At 37.7% G+C, this 17728-nt stretch overlaps 1 protein-coding gene across 1 annotated transcript in view; it reads right to left on the bottom strand.

Annotated features, from left to right (window-relative positions):
* Positions 1 to 17728, bottom strand: part of LOC127047382 (uncharacterized) — a 106540-nt gene that overhangs the window by 39215 nt on the left and 49597 nt on the right. The window lies entirely within an intron of this gene.

Genomic DNA, 17728 nt, shown 5'->3' with positions numbered 1-17728 from the left:
CAACTGCAGAGCAAATCTACAAATCCAGATTTTAAAGATTTATTTATTTTAATCCTGGGTTCTCCATAGCCATTATTTATACTAACATTAATGAGTATTTAGCTGGAAGAATTTAATTATAATTTACTTTACATACAAACCAATATTTAAATAAACGATTAGATTATAACTATTAGGGTGAGAAGCCTAAGCAGATAATGGTTTATGACTAATGATTCATTATTTGAATTGCAGCAGCACCCACTGCAATCAGGATTAAGATCTCATTGAGTGAGCACTTAAACACATGGGAACAGTCTGTCCTCTTCCAAAGACCTTATCTTAAAAAAAAAAAAATCTAGAAAAGAAAAAGAAAAAGGATACAGAAAGAGCCAGTCAGAGCTTCCCAGTTGCTCAGTTGTTCCAGGCTCCCTGGCAGGCTGACCCAGAGCCAGGGTTCCCAGCACAACTGAGCACAGAACAGTTAATTCCATTTCTTGGAGAATTTAAAAAAAATTGCTTTTTGTTCTAATTCAGTACAAAACCAAATTTCAAATGGAATGACTGTTCTTTACCCAACTCTAGATACAACAGAGAAGCCGAGAGATAGTTAGCAAATGTAATGTACTCCCTCCCATATTGTAGAAGCAGTAGCAAGGGAGTGTGCCAGCAGGGGGAAAGATAGGAAGGAAAAGGTTTTGAGGGGAAAGGAGGGAAGTGCAAGTAGGCAAGGGGCAGAGGAGGAAGGAAATTTGGAGAGCAACAGAAATGAGAAGGGCTCATAGCAAAGAACTAGTCAGAACAGTATGTCCAAAGTTCAAACTGACAAAAGCTGAGTCCGTTGCCAACACCACTTGTAATCCAAGGGGTTCTGAAGATATTAAAGGTATGGCCCCATCTGGGCCTTATGCTCTACTTTGGGGGACAGTGTCCTTCAATCTCAGGACTGTGTCTGTCCTGGTAGTCCAGTTTTTCTTTCCAGAGACCATGTGGCTGGGGGTATGTGAAGCCATTAGGGCTTTATATCCTGGAGATGGGGGTCACCTACTCAGGCCCAGGTCTAGGGAATAAGGTGATAGGGAAAGCCCTTTCCTCTGTGTGGGGAAGGAGAGGAGAAAAGATCAGAGACAAAAGTAGAGTGCTCTTCCTCTCCATAACCCACTTCACTAATTCCAATTTCTTACTTGCCAAATGATAGAGAAACTCAATGTCCTTCTTGACTTCTTCCCACCATGCAATAATGTCCATACCTGACCTTATCTTTACATTAGCTGATATACTTTCCCGTGTCCACATTCCTGCCCATCTCAATTACTGCAATTCTCTATTTGTTAGCTTCCCTAAATTTCTTTGAACCAAACTCCAGCATACCTAGAAAATAATTAACAACGTTGTCTTGAAAACCCACTGAGATCAGTTCACTTTGGCCATAAGTTTCAGACAAGTTAGGCTCCTAAATCTATATTTATTAATCTATAAATTGCATGTTTTCAGAAATGTCACGCACCCACAAATCCCACTGAAGTTAGTAGGAGCTGCAGGTGTACAGCAGCTTTGAATATCAGACTACTTATATTTAAGTCCTCAGTATTGATTTAGGCGCCTAACTTTAGGCATCCAGATTTGAAATTGTTGACCTTCGGTCCATTTTGACCTTCATGGAATTTCATACTCTCTAAACAATATAGTTCTTTATTTGCTTATGTTTATTCAATTCCTTACACAATCTCACCTTATCCACTGGCTTCATCACTCCCTCTAGCCTACTTTCAATTTCCTCATCCATCTTTCCACTTATTGATGGAAACTGAAGCCAATATTGTCCCTTTTCCAGATAACAACCCCTCAACGAACTCTGTCTCAACATCTTAATCTATTCCAGCCGTACCTAAAAAGCAACATCTCATCTGTCTGATTTTGGCTTATTGCCTTTAGTTTCTACCCTCTTTAATTTACTTTGTCAGTATATAAGCCTTGGTTATTAATGACTACACAAATATCAATTTATATTTTGTGCAAATCTGTATTTTGCAACAGAATAAGGTATTTTGCAATACTTAAATGGCGGGTGTTAGATTATTTTGTAAAATGCTTTAAGGCTAAAAATAGTTATATACAGAAACAATGCTTTGAACAGTTAATATTTCATAGCAGACTGAAACTTCAAAGAGTCTCACAATGTAGCTATGACTCTTGCCATGTTGATTTACCTTTTTTTGATCTGACATTCCTCCTCCTTCATACTTCCCTTGGATGCGAAGAGGCTGAACCAAATGTAACCAATGAACTTGCAGCATATTTTGGGGACTGACATTCCTTTGTAACAAACTGGTTTTGATGCATATATTTTTAAAATATCAAGCTACAGGAATCTGAAATCCTGTGTTCTGCAGTGAACAGCACTTATGTTATAATAATACTGTACAGCACATAAGTATAATCTTTGTTTACTGAGATCAATTATATGTTCTTAATTATTCTATTCATTTCCTCTACATTCAGCAGATAAAACATCCTGTGGGATATTATCCTCTAACCAACATGGGGACTGGAGTAAACTTACAACTAGGACATTTCTTGAAGTGTCTTCCAACACACTTATGAGATCAGTCATAATATTTACATATACTCAAGCACTTTGAAATCTCAAGCTGTATTAACCAGCTGTCATTTTGGTGTCAAACTCCGGTCACTTTAATGTGAAATAAGGGTCAGCACTTGATTTTTTGCTATTAGTAAAATATTTCTTAGCTACTGAACTCTTATTAAATCATAAAACCTTAAGAAGAGCCTGTATAAGTGTGAAAAATTGTTGCTCTCACCAATAGAAGTTGGTACAATAAAAGATATTCCCTCACCCACCTTGTCTTGCTAATATCCTGGGACCAACACAGCTACCACAACACTGCATACAACAATGTGCCTTACTGACACTCTAAAGAACTCTATAGTGCCATTTTGTTAGTGCTAGTACATGAACAAGAAAACAATTCAGACTAAAAAACAAAACAAATAAAACCCAAATCAACTACAACAATTATTTAACTGTTAATGGTCTGACTTAAAATCACTATGCTGACATTTTCAATTAATGCTAAAAACCTGTCTTTTTCCTTTTAACCAGATTTTCAGAGGTCTCAAATAAAAGCTATTGTTCTTAGTTCCATAATTACTGGGTGAATTTCTGTGGCCTGTGTTTTGCAGATCAGGCCAGAGGGCCATTAGCCATTCAGGCTTTAAAATTTATGAATCTATGATCCTAGCCTCTAATAGTGTCATCACTGAATTTCCATGTGCATCAAAACTCTGATATGTACTTGCAAACTACATCTTTTTGCTACTGCTGGACGGCGATCAAATTACACATTTTTGCACGTGCAAAATATCTGTTAGATTGAAAAATCTGTGGCTGTATTTAAATTTTTGGCTTTGATAGTTTCATCTTAAAACACTATGCCCCTAGGCCACCCAGGAATTCAACTAACACTGGAAGAATCACTAAGAAGCTACTTAAGATCTCAATTCAGAAAAGAATCCCTGTTCAGGAAGAGAGCTTAAGCATGTGCTTAAGTTTAGCTTAACTTTAAGTACATGCTTAATTCCCATTGCAGTCTTAGCAGGGGCTTACTACTGGGACTAAACACTATATAGTTTTGAAATTCAAAAACATCTTTTTTTGTAAAAAGAAACTAATACTAGAAATATTTAGATGAAATGTAAAATATTTAGTGAAAACATTTTCTTTGTTTTTTAACATCCCCCTGCCTTTTTTGTAACCCAAATATTACAATACTGTATTTAAATACATGAAGACAAGTAAGTGAAGTTGATAGAAATTATTTTAAAAAATGAAATTTACTGGTCTCTTTTAATTTAAAAAGCAGAGGAAAAAAAGGAATAACCGAAGAACACATGGTAAAAAGGCAGGGTTTAAAAAAAATTCTTTCAGGTTTAATAATCTCGGGTGTTAATTGTCATATGTAGATAAGGGCATTGGTTTTGCCTTTATAAACCACATTTTATTTGACCGCAACCTTTTAATCTCAATAAGATCAGCCTCATTCAAATCAAATTTGAGCCAGTGTATAAACTGGCAAACTAAACTAATGCTCAACTAAAGAGTGCAATAAAGAAGTTTCCTTTTCAACAGAGAAAAAGGAGTAACAAACCAGTGTCTAACTTCTTCAATATATCACTTATCCACAGATTATAATTTCAAACTTTTCAGTAAACTCAGAAAGAATCTCAAATTTAATTTTGACAATGACAATTTGTATTTAGGTAGCATTACTGATAAAGGATGTTTGCATCTGCAAACACTCTCTTTAAAGAAACATTAGGCTTTAAAAATAAAGATTAGGAAGAATATGTTAGGAATTAGCTCTGTGGATTTTAACTCACTTGCTTTTCATTATGGAGGTATACATTTTTAAAAGGTGCTGCTCTCCCAACATTATCTTTGACAGATCTAACACCTTTTATTGATTATAAAGCATAGGAACACATACACAAGCAAATTCCAACACACAGGCAACATTCCTATAGCTTCTTCTCAGACACTGGTTTTTGCTATGGAATTCCAGTCTCCGTTCCAAATCAGCATAACTACTTATGGCACACTTGTCTTATTTTAAAGTCTCTCTATACTGATTTTCAAACAAACAACGTAAACCACCAGAGAAGAAAAAGTTTATTTCAATAATCACTTACAGATTGGAAAGTACAGTGGTTCTCTGTATTATGACTATCCATATTTTTATTGTCCCCCTAAGTCAATGTGTAGCTATGTACTACATCCAAAAATACTGCAAGAATGTGAAGGTAGCAAAATCAAGCACTCAAAAATTAGGAAACAGCAGAACTAAACAGAGTGAAATTTTCACAGGCAGCAAAAAGCTGACACTAGGGAGATCCCACTGCCAAATTCTAAGTCCGTGCTCCAGAACATGAAGGCTTTGGAGCATCTCAACAAACCTGTTGTAAGAATTTTTAAAAATAGATAATGCAACGAATTTTCCCCTAATCTTGACCTCAGAAACTTCCCCCAAAAACTCAGCCATAGGCAAATACCCAGCTTTGAAAATTTTGACCTGAGTGGTTTACACGTTTGACAAATTTATAAAAAAATTGAAGAGTCCTAAATTAAAAGTGTTGGGCAACATTAACTAGGCTGCACTGCCTAGAATTTATACTACTCTCATCACCGTGTTATCTCGAATAAGAAGCACAATCAGACTAGTGTTAGGAAAGAGGAATGGGAATCTATAATTCTGATTTCTATTCCTCATTCTAGCACTGATTCTCTATTAGCTGAGAAAACCATCTATACGCCGAAATAACACTTTCCTGTCTCATCAGATATTGCAATGCTTAGTTTGTTTGCAACTAAGCATTTGTGATGAAAGGTTCTATAAGTATTAATCAGGCACACAAGTGCGTGTGCACACACACAATATAATGTAATGTCAACCTGCTAAGCAGTTGGAAATAATAAGAAAAAAAAACACTTTTCCAATTACTATTCCTTTTGAACATCTGGTACAGAGTAAATCAGTACACTCTCTCTCTGTCTCCTATAAAAGCTTAGTCTCCAAATGTGAAAAAGAAACAGGAAGAAACGCTTCAATTCAGACCAAATCACCTTTGAGTTTAATAATATAACCTTTTATTCTTTTTGGCCCCAAAGCATTCTTATTTGTTACCTTTTACAGTAATCTTTCTGTAGACCTGTCATCTAGAAAATATATCATTTGTTTGTCAGTATTACTGTAACCACTATTCCTCCTCTTGTCATATAAGACTAAGTTTCCTTCACTTGGTTTATATCACAGGATTCTAGTCTGGGTTTAATATATGGGGTGAAATCCTTTCCTCCATTGGAGTCAATGACAAAACTCACATTGACTTCAATGGGACCAGGATTTCACTAATGGACTTTAAATCTTTATTTGTTTCTTATCACATGCTGCATTTAAAAATTGTTGCCCTGGTTCCGCAGACTGGATAGCACAATAACCCATTGCTTGTCTCTGCTACTTAAAGGAATAAAGACCTGTCCCTCTTCAGATACCGGTTCTCTTTTGATATCAAAGTTCAGTAGAGTGCAGGTAAGAGATTTTTCCTGTGAAGGCTGAAATATCACCTCTTTGCTTTATTTTCAAGCACTCCTAAGATTCCAACATTACCTCTATGAATATGACACTCAAAATTCTTCCTGAGTCTCTTTTTTTCCACCCAGCTATTCTAAAACAGCCCCTTGAATATGGTTGATGCTTTAGAGCAGGGGTCAGCAACCTTTCAGCAGTGGTGTGCTGAGTCTTCATTCATTCACTCTAATTTAAGGTTTCGCGTACCAGTAATACATTTTAACGTTTTTAGAAGGTCTCTTTCTATAAGTCTATAATATATAACTAAACTATTCTTATATGTAAAGTAAATAAGGTTTTTAAAATGTTTAAGCAGCTTCATTTAAAATTAAATAAAATGCAGAGCCCCCCGGACCAGTGCCCAGGACCCAGGCAGTGTGAGTGCCACTGAAAATCAGCTCGCATGCCGCCTTCAGCACCCGTGCCATAGGTTGCCTACCCCTGCTTTAGAGTTTTTGTATTTTGAGACTAATCATTTTTCCAATCTACTAAATTGGGCTGAAACACCCTCTATTTTTCCCTGCAAAGCTGTGCAGGCATCATAAATTATAACATTTTAAAAATCATTAAATAAAACATTTATTTACTAGAATTCTATTTGATTGAAATGGTTATCAGCAACAAACAACTGGAGTTAGGCAGGTGAATGATTGGAAATCTAAGGTCTAGGCCCTAAGATAACTGCTCTCCTTTAGGTATCTAAAAACTTAAAATCAGAGTGTTTTCAAGAACATAGTATCTACACAGGAGAGTGGAATATAAATGTACATCCTCATCAAGGAAATAGTTAATTTGAAAGTGGCATCAAGCCAAAACTGTGGATCGAAACACAGCCAGATTTTGAAAATGTTTCAAATCTGCATATAGATTCAAATTTTGCAAATGGCCCTATCTTCATAACCAAACTCTTGGATTCTGGAGTCTGAGCCTCTTTGTAAGTGAATTACAATGCCTAGGACCAGAAGCCTCTCAAGTAAACAACAACAGCTATACTAATTGCCGCTTAGGTCTACCCAATGCCCAGCACACCTGCCTTTTAAAGGCACAAATCATATACAATTATGTAACCAATTGCAAATCAAAAGACAGAAATTAAAATCCTCTACCAACTTGAACATCCCTATATAAATTTAATAGAGTGTCATCACCTTAAAAAATATTTTGCATTGAAAAGATTTTTTCAGCCATTTATTCCAGTGTTGCAAACATTTAAAAAAGACCCCAAATCATACTGGATTGCCTAAACTAGCATAGTATGGAGTATATTATTTGTATTACTATAATGCCTATGAGCCCTAGTCATGAATATTAACACATGCCCTAAAGCAAGTCTTTTTCTAACATAGTGATGTCTTGTTTTTCACTGCAGTTAAACAATTAATTGCTTTACAGTCTTACCAGATGGTCATAATGCACCATTAACAAAAACAACAACAGAAATATAGAGCACATCTTAAATAAATCAAATCTGGAAGTGATAATTCTGAAGATGTGCCTTGCCCAAGCAATAGTCTTTACACAAATATACACAAAGAAATATGAAAAAGCTTTCATCTACTTCCAAATAGATGTCACTACTGTACACATACTGATGACCACTAAGCAAACCCAAACCACAGTAGAAACTCTAAATAGTAAAACTTTCCATTAGATTAAAAATAAATCAATCAGAAAATAGATGCAAAGCTAATAATTAATTATTATCTTTACAGCATCCAAAGGTTTTAGGCTATTCACAGTAGAAACAGAAAGACGTGGTCCCTGCCCCAGAGAGCTTGCACACTAAGTTTAGATGTGCCAAGTGGGAATAACATACTAGGAAGGCGATAAGGTCAGGATATAAAAATAGGGCTGTCAAGCTATTAAAAAAAATTAATCACACTTAATCACAGTTTTAATCACATTGTTAATAAGAGAATACTATTTAAATATTTTTGGATGTTTCCTATATTTTCAAATATATTGATTTCAATTACAACAGAATGCAAAGTGTACAATGCTCACTTTACATTATTTTTATTACAAATATTGCACTGTAAAAAGAAACAAATAGTATTTCAATTCATCTCATACAAGCACTATAGTGCAATGTCTATCATGACAGTCTAACTTACAAATGTAGAATTATTATTATTTTTACATAATTCCCTTCATCTGAGTGAGCCTTTGTTAATTTTGTTTTCAGTTAATTGCAGGCATTAACTGTGATTAATAGAGAGCCCTAAATAAAATACATTCCTACTTTATCCAAATGAACTCAATACCATTCACACATCAAGTGGAGATCTTACCACATTCTCCTTTTTTCTTTTGGTTATTAGATGTGTGCCCCAAGGACTTAAAGTGGAGAATTTTAGCAATATCTGAATCTTCCTTTTGAGCTGCCAAAATGTCTTCTTGTGGAATAGCTTTATAGTGGCTTAAACGCCCATGGAGACATTTTCCATTGCCAAAGTGTTGGTAGCAGTTGTTGTCCTTCATCAAAAGATGCTGATGACAAGCATCATGTCTTGTGAGTACAGTTGTGGCTGAAAAGGCCAATGCGTAAGTCCTTTCCCACACTGACTGTGTATGTAGCTTGATACAAAGAAAGGATCAGTCTGTGCCTGCTGAATCCGCTACTGTTTACAATTCAGCCTCAGTGCCTCAAGATCCATACGGTGATTAATTTCGAACTGAGTAACCCCATCATTGACTGCTGCTCATCAGTGTGATCTATCTGTTGCTAACGACTCCCAGCAGCGGGCATCAATGTAGCACTGCTTCAAGTTATGCTTCAATGTGTCCTTGAAGCATTTCTTCTGGCCATCTTCTATGCAGTTATCTATTTTCAGCTCACTGTACGGCAATTGATTTGACATTCTGGTGTCATCCATCCTCAACACATGACCAGCTCAATGTCATTGTGACGGCTTCAGTCCCTGTGAAATGACTGTTTCAGAGCCTCATTACTGGTAACTTTATCCCACCATTTGATGATGAGTATGGCATGCAGATGTCAGAAACTGACTTTATCTAGAAGCTTGATGTGATGCCTGTAGCAGGTCCAAGTCTTGCACCCATCCAAGAAATTAGACAATAGAACTGTTTTATAAACCTTTCAGCTTTATTTGAAGCTTAATACTGTATTGCTACCAATCTGCCAAATGATGAACTGGTTCTGTTGATGCAACCTGTCAGCTTCTTGTCTATAGTAGTATCATTCGACAATGTGCTACTAAGATAGCTCAACACTGTTGCAGACTTCTGCTGTGTTGCTGATGGTGACATTTGGTTTTCTGTAGGGTTTCCATGGAGCAGGTTGATAAATGACTTCTATCTTTCTCAGACCGATTGTCAGCCTGTACCTTTATCCAGACTATAAATCTTTCCATAATCAATTGCATCTCTTCTTGAATATGTGCCTCTAGAGCACAGTCAGTGGCACATGGCAGCTCATGAACAAAAGATCTCAAAGATCTTCATAAAAGATCACAGCCTGTTCAGGTTGAATAATTTTCCAGAGGATCAGAAATGTATCCTGAAACTGGCATTCAGGTCTTTTGTAGCATCATCAAACACTGCTTCATAGAAGAGACTGAATATGGTTGGAACCATTATGCAGCCCTGCTTAATACCATTAGTGATAGGGAATGGGTCAGACAGAACACCATCTACACAGACTTGTCTTGAGCATTCTGTCATAAAATAGCCTCAAAAGGTTGGTACATTTTTCAGGACAACCAAACTTATGTAATGGTTACAAAATTCCAGGTCTGCTGAAGACAGTGTAAAGGTCCTTTTGCTATTCTCTGCATTTTTCCTGCATCTCACAACATCCCAATATCATGTCTGCCATTCCTCTTGCTGGCCTGAAATTATATTGTGATTCTGATAGCACATGGTTAGCGATGTTGCATAACAGACAATCAAAGAAATACTCTGGCCAGAATCTTTCCAGCAATCCAGAATAACGAGATACCATGGTAATTGCCACAGTTGGACTTTTTACCTTTCCTCCTGTATATGGTGAAAATGGTGGTATATTTGAAGTCTTATGGTACATCTTCAGTAATCCAATATTGAAAAAAAGTCCATGCAATCACCTCAGGAAGGTTTCACCTCCATACTTTGCCTCTTTGGTGCATTCTGTCATTTTTCCATATCAAGGGACATTCTGAATAAAGTATCTGCCTCCATATTAGGTTTCCTTGAATGATATTTAACTTTGAAGTTAAAGCTAGTTCTGCAGCACAGTGGTCAGAAAGGTCAGCCTTTCAGAATGAAAACATATATTAAGGGGTTGTTATGACTATAAACCCTGAAGGATTGTGCATAGTAGAGGTAGTCATGAAATTTGTCAGCTACAGCCCATTTCCAAAATAGAAACTCTACCCTTTTTGAATGAACGTAAAATTCTTCTCACCTGCAGTTACTGTTCTTGACCCATAACAAATGATTCTCAGTTTAACTTCTTGACATTGTTATAAGAAGACATCTAGTTCTTTATTGGAAGCATCAACATGTAGGATAAAAGGCAAGACAAAACTGGGATAGGACACTATTAGTGGCTGTATCAGACAGTCAATCAGCTGGTTTAAAACTCTTTGATGTTGCTCAGTCCATGTACCAACTGGCTGTTTGAAGAATATCCATCCCATGTCTCCATCAGCTCTAGAGAAGGCATGGTACTCCTCTTTCAGCATCTGCCAGGCCATTTCTCTTTGCATCTCTGATAAATGGCTCAGGTTCATTGCTGTTTCAAACAGACCTCGATCATCCACTCTGCTTAGAGGCACTTCTCTTTGTTGATCCTTGTCCTTCCATTTCTCTCTTTTGGCACTAATGCCCCCTGTAAGGGTTTTATTTGCTGAGTATCAATTGGAATTTCAGATTTAATCTGATGTAAACTTCCCAGGACAGTTCATCTCTTCAAAATAATGTCATATTTTAAGTGGTAATTCACAAGGATATTTAACTAGCAAGATGGTCCTTTGGTATTTTGACTAGTGTCTCTCACACGTCCAAATCCTCAGACCACTGAGCAGCAGCATCTGGCTCAAACACTTCTGTTAAATTTTCAGTACCCAGGCCTGCAGGAGCCCAACATGTTATATTAGTGGCTTTTCCTTCAGGTATAATGACATCCTTTCTCCCCATTTCAACCATGCACAATATGTCTGAATTGTTGTTTCTGATGTTCACAAGAGCTTCCACTTTTGACATACCAACATGAGGAAATACACATTTCACATTGTTAATAAGGCTAGATGCCTCATAAGGTGAATTGCAGCAATCATGTTTGACTATCTGCTTAATAACACCATAGCCAGCAATTACGTTCTCTAATTTGTGTGGACTGACCGGCACAGGAATAGTCTAGATGTCATAATTTTTGCTTAATTAAAACTGGACTTCAATCCACTCTTTGTACGGGATTTGATTCTATTGGCTGCTTCAAAATCAAGCCCATCTTCCATTTCCAATAACATCAAGCTTTCTAAGGTGTGTTCATGGGAGATTATCATCTTACTCACTGACTCAAGACTAAGCATGCCTGTGCCTCAGTATCTCATAAGGCTTGAGTTTTACTTTATTGAGGAAATGCCACACCTCAGATCTCTTTACAAATAAATTACCTACTCTCTTTTGCTGCCTAGGTATTAGATGCCAAATGTAGGCTACTCCTAGTAAATTAGTCTTAATAGAACCTTAAGATCCAACTCAGTTTTGATAGGCTCAGATCAGTTTTCCCTCTAAGAAGTTTCTGAGGCTGAGACCTGGACAAACTGGTCTGATTACAGCTTCCATTATCTCTAACTCAGTGTCCCTCTTCTGAATCCCACTTTCAATTTGACTGCTCAGACAAAACTCGGGCTTAACCTATTCCTTTTGCAGGGAGCTGTCAAAGTCTTTTTCAAAACCCAGTTTTGTTCTGGTGTGTGGGTGACAATTTTTTCAATTATTTAAAAAAAAAATTAATTTCCTCCATGCTTTCCTGAAACTGTATCATTTTAATTTTTCAGCATACTGTTTCTGAATTGTCTCAATTTTAATTGATTCAGTTTGCTTCTCTTTTTCTATAGCACTGAGGACTACAATCTGATTTATTTTTAACTCCAGCATCACACACAATCCCTGATTATCCATCTGTTCCCTGGCAGCTTTTCCTGGAAGAGTCTATAGCAACTTCTAGGCAGGTTCATATCTTGAACGGGTCAGGTTATTGCAATTCAACCTCTCCTGCCTGGTTCCGTAAATGTTAGGAAGTATGTAACCCATTGGTGAATGTGCTACAAGTCTTCCTCTGTGCCAGAGGATCTGAGTTGTTATAACACCCAACTATAAAGCATTGGCGATCTAGCTCAAGCTGTAGCAGCTTATAATTTTAGCTCTGAAGGTCCCTGGCTTAATCACCACTGTGTAGGCCAAAAGCCTATATTTTCCCTTTCTTTTTTGGGGGACGGGTGGAGTGGTGGAGAAGAGGAGCAATTGGTCACCAGAGCAGACTTCTCTACCTTTTTTTGACTGCATAGGACACTAGCAAGATTTACTTTGCTCCCCAGAGCAGTAGAGAGAAGTTTGTGGTCTGTGGGATGGAAAGAGGACACTTGTGTAATCTTGTTAGAGATAGAGCCTTAAGTAGTCTCTAAAGCAGTTTCTGCTGCCTTAAGACAGTTTAGCAGTGGATACCCCTAGTCCTATAGGCACCATAAAGCATTCAAGATCAACCAAGCAACTAATTCTAACCCATTCTTTACATACACGGGGCTCAATGGGTCATTTTAATAAACATTTATATTACATTTTATTTTACATACACAAGCAACATGCAATAACTTGAAAATCCACCCCAAAATGTGCACACTTTATAATGGTAAATGAAACACATTACTGTGTTCATTTCAGGAAAGAAGTGTTCACAGATGTCATATGCATAAAGCATACTTAAACTAACATTTGGGAATGCCCTTCTCAAGCAATGAACTGCTGTGGTATTAGGGGTATGAACTGCATAGTCTGTAAACAGCCTCTGCTATACTAAAAAAACTCACAGCAAGCAGAGGTTTAAGTTAGGAGGTCAAAAATTATACACTTCCTGCCTGGCAAGAGGAAAGAAGAAAATTTGTTTATAGCCCTAAAATATTCTGAATTTGCATTGTTCTTAAATATGGTTTAGCAGCTGTTCTGCAGGTAAGACAACATATTTCCTGTATACGTACATGCTCCAGGATGCTGGAAAGGGTCAAATGTTTCTTTTATAAAGGAAAAACAACAACAATCGGATGGTCCAACTCACACCGCTTAAGCTTCCATCCAATATCTTTGCCTATTTCTTTTCCAGAAGCTCTGGTAATGAAAGCTGTTAGGAGGTCCACCAATCACCCTGGATCACTCTGACAATCATAGCTCACTGTTAATCTCAAGGATTTTGATAATATACACATTCTATCCTTACTTCAGTATCCTGAGTAACTCAGCATTCTGGCCTTTTTTATTCTTTGGAGAATTATTTGAAAGAAGAAACTGCAACATTATAAAACTCCAAGATTGCGGCCTGCAAACAGGGTTTTCTTAGACAAAAGTTGTTTTAGATGATAAGAGACTCAGATTAAGAATTTGAAAAGACAAATATAAGTGCATGAACTTCAGGTCTTATAAACATTAAATTATTTTAAAATGCAATCAGCCTTTCTTCATTCAATGAATAAAAGACAGAGAAAGGTATTAAGGAGACAATGTACATAGTCTATCAGCTGTGTTACATTGCTGGAGGTGATATTTATTAGTTTTTTATTCCATTAAACAATGGAAACATTTAAACATTTGAAATAATGGAACTAAAGGGTGAATTCATGTCAGTTATGTCTGAATTCCTTGTTTACAAAATTGTATGTTTTAAGACTTTATTAATAAAGTAAATACAATATTTTTTCCCAAACAATAAAAGGTTACTTTATTTCTCTATATTTTTTTTTCTGGAAGCAAACTATATCTGCAAACTATTAATTATCCCTAATACTTGCAAAACCTTTTATATCATATACAGGAATATTTCCTTATGAGTCCTGCACTGTGTTCTAACTGGCAGAAAAATATATTATTTGCAGACAGTGACCACACACTGACCCTGCCTCTGTAAACACAACTTTAATATCAACAAACACTGCATTACCCATATCTCAACACCACTGCAAAGGCAACAAGAAATTGTACAGTATATTCACATGGACAAATATCTAATTTTGAATGCACGAAAAACTAGGGTTGTATTAATCATTCAGTTGCAAAGTAAAAAAACACCAAAAACCTTGATCAATATTCCAAAGTTGTCATGAAAATAGAAATGCTTTAGGTTCAGCTCATGTAATTAAAGTTTAAAAATCCATGTATTCTGTAAATTTGATCTATTGCAAGTTACCTGGAAGTAACTGGATGTTTTGGATAAGCTCTACTTCTTACAGGTAAATCAACCAAACAAAAAAATCCTAAATTAATTAGTGAAACAGGCTCTGCATACTTTAACTATATGACCTGCCTGATTAAAACAAAAATAAGACTAGTTAGCAGCCTAAATAGACAGAATCAATATTAAAGGAAAAAACCCACGTACACCTGCTGTTACTACATAATGGAATCTGAAATACCAAACTTTTAAATTCAAGTGAGAAAGGAAGGGTAGATTTTCAGTAAATAAAGCCCTATGTAAAAGAGTGCATCACTTTAAAGCTAGGAGTCTCTCCAGCATTTATAAAAAAAGTAATGATTATAGGGATCACTTGAGCTGCTTTTCAAAAGCAGAACTTTGGGGTTGGCTGGTGTCAGTGGCAACTCATGTATAGAGAGTGTTGGTATGCAAAGCACACAGCTACGGGTGCATGTGCATGTGTGTATATATATAAAACAATAAAACAGCATAGGTTTTCTATATTCACAATTCTTATTTAGTAGCAGCCTCAAGGAATTCTGTACCACCCCTGTGGCCCATATGCAGACTGCACAGTCAAGGTCTGATAGAAGACAAGCTGCGGGGAGTGAGTGGGGTTTGGGGTGTTGGATTCACTGCAAGGGGCCAGCGGCTGGGACCCCAGACCGGCAGTGGGCTGAGTGGCTCATCCTGCAGCCGGTCTGAGGTCCCGGCCGCCGGCCCCGCTCAGCCCGCTGCCAGCCCGGGTTCCACCCATCCAGGCCAGCAGTGGGCTGAGGATGGGCGGCAGCTGGGACCCCGGCTGGCAAGGGGCTAGTGAACGGGACCCCAGACTGGCAGCGGGCTGAGCAGCTTATCCCACTGCTGGTCTGGGGTTCCGTAATCCAGGCCAGGAGCAGGCTGAGTGGGGCTGGCAGCTGGGACCCAGCTGGCAGCAGCATGCCACTAAAAATCAGCACGCGTGTAGCCTTTGGCATGCGTGCCGCAGGCTGCCGACCTCTGCTCTAGGAGTTACTCATCTCCTGATACAAATGTTATTTCACTAGCAAAATGGCAGTATTTAATCCAATTCTGCTAGAAAAATAGCTTTCCTCTAGCGAAAGTGGTATTTGTGAGTTTTCTAAGGATGTGGTGTAATAGAATAAAGATATAGCATATAGCCGTACAAGTATGTGGAAAGGCAATAAAAAGTGGAGGGGGAAGAAAAAGTATGAATACTCAGATGAGGAGGGCTCCCCAGCCAGCAACCTAGAATCCAGGGTGGATAAAAATCAAATGATTTAAAAAAATAAATAATTTTTTTTAAAAGTTGGATTTATTTAAATCGGATTTTTGAGGAAAAATCTATCTAAAGATAGTTTTAATTAAGATACATTATAGCTCAAAGATAATTCATCACAGAATAGGGATCATACATTCTAATTCTATAGCATGAGAATATATTCATGTAATGTTTATGAAAAGTTTTGTAAATGAGTTCAAATAGTTCATGGATTAGGGAACCAATCCTATGGAGTTCCATGGGCTTCTATATAGATTAACCTAAATAATCTATACAGAAGCCCCTGGAACCTCATAGGATTGGGTCCCTAATGAAACCCTATCCAATGAAACTCAGTGCTAAGTCTAGAAGATACCATCAGAGATGCTTAGTTTTGCAGTTCTCAATCTGTGGATTTGTGTTTCCAGAGGTAACATGCTTGTTAACAGAAAAAAATGTTTTAAACAAATAAATAAATAGAGGTGAAAAATAACAGACCTCAACCCTATTGCCCCTCTGCAAATTTGTGTGCACAGAGTCAGTCCCTTACCTCTCTCTAAAAGTGCAAAGTTTCAGAAAGTTCATCGAATTGAAGATTGGTGGGGGCAGAATAGATCTGGACAAGGAGAAGAAATCTGGAAATAAATGTGAGAAGGGAGGGGCAGGCAGCAGAAACAAAAGTGAAACTGTTTGAGCAGCATATTCCAGAAGGCTTGAGGTCTTTCTGAGTGTAGCCTTCATTGATTTGAGATCTACCATATCATTCTCTCACTAGAAGGGAAAATGGCAGCAGGCTGTAAAAGAGACCCAGTTGAGGAATATTTTAATGAAGTTCCTCTACCTGTGGGCAGGGCTGGCACTTCCATTTAGGCAACCGAGGCAGTCGCCTAGGGCACCAGGATTTGGGAGGGTGGCAGGTGGCTCCGGTGGACCTCCCGCAGGCGTTCCTGTGGACGGTCCGCTGTTCCCGCAGCTCCGGTGGAGCATCGGCAGGCACGCCTGCGGCAGGTCCACTGGAGCCACGGGACCAGCGGACCGTCCGCAGGAACGCCTGCGGGAGGTCCATCAGAGCCGCGGGTCCTGCAAGCCGGCCCTGTGCCTAGGGCGCCAAAAACCCTCGCGCCGCTCCTGCCTGTGGGTAAGACAGGCATGCGTGCAAAATGCAAACAGTGCAACAAAGAAATGCAAGGCCTGATTCCTGAATGAAACAGTATCATGAGAAATGTTCCTTCTCAGAAGGAAGCTGTGTTGAAGATGATGAAAGGAACATGCCTGAACATGCAGGATCTTCAGGTTGATAAACTTTTTTATTTCATACTTCTTTCTTAAGGACTGCATGTCTTCCTACTGGACTATTCTTGAATTGTCGTGTTTGAGCAAAAAATATAGTTGTTACTCTATGGTAGATGCACTTGTGATGAAAAATAGATCACTGAAATAAGCAGACCTTCCTTTTACAATTTCATCTTTAAAGTAGGTTTCAGAGTAGCAGCCATGGTAATCTGTATCTGCAAAAAGAACACGAGTACTTGTGGCACCTTAGAGACAAACAAATTTATTAGAGCATAAGCTTTCGTGGGCTACAGCATCCGAAGAAGTGGGCTGTAGCCCATGAAAGCTTATGCTCTAATAAATTTGTTAGTCTCTAAGGTGCCACAAGTACTCCTGTTCTTTTTACCTTTAAAGTAGTACTAAGTGTCAGGGAATGCAATGATTAATACTAAATGACCAGTATGGTGGTAATATTAAATAACTGCATTGACTTATTTTGTTTATGAGACTCCATCCCCAACATACAGGATTCTGAAGACTATCCACCTTCAAGAGCACCATCATTTCCTATAGTTTCAATTATTCATTTTCTGATATCACTGTAAAACGAATCTGAAAAGTTTTCAAAATAAATCACTTTAAAAATGTATAGTGTGTACCTTC

This window comes from Gopherus flavomarginatus, chromosome 3, assembly GCF_025201925.1.
Source record: "Gopherus flavomarginatus isolate rGopFla2 chromosome 3, rGopFla2.mat.asm, whole genome shotgun sequence".
Taxonomy (NCBI): Eukaryota; Metazoa; Chordata; order Testudines; family Testudinidae; genus Gopherus; species Gopherus flavomarginatus.
This window is presented reverse-complemented; position numbering and strand designations above follow the sequence as displayed.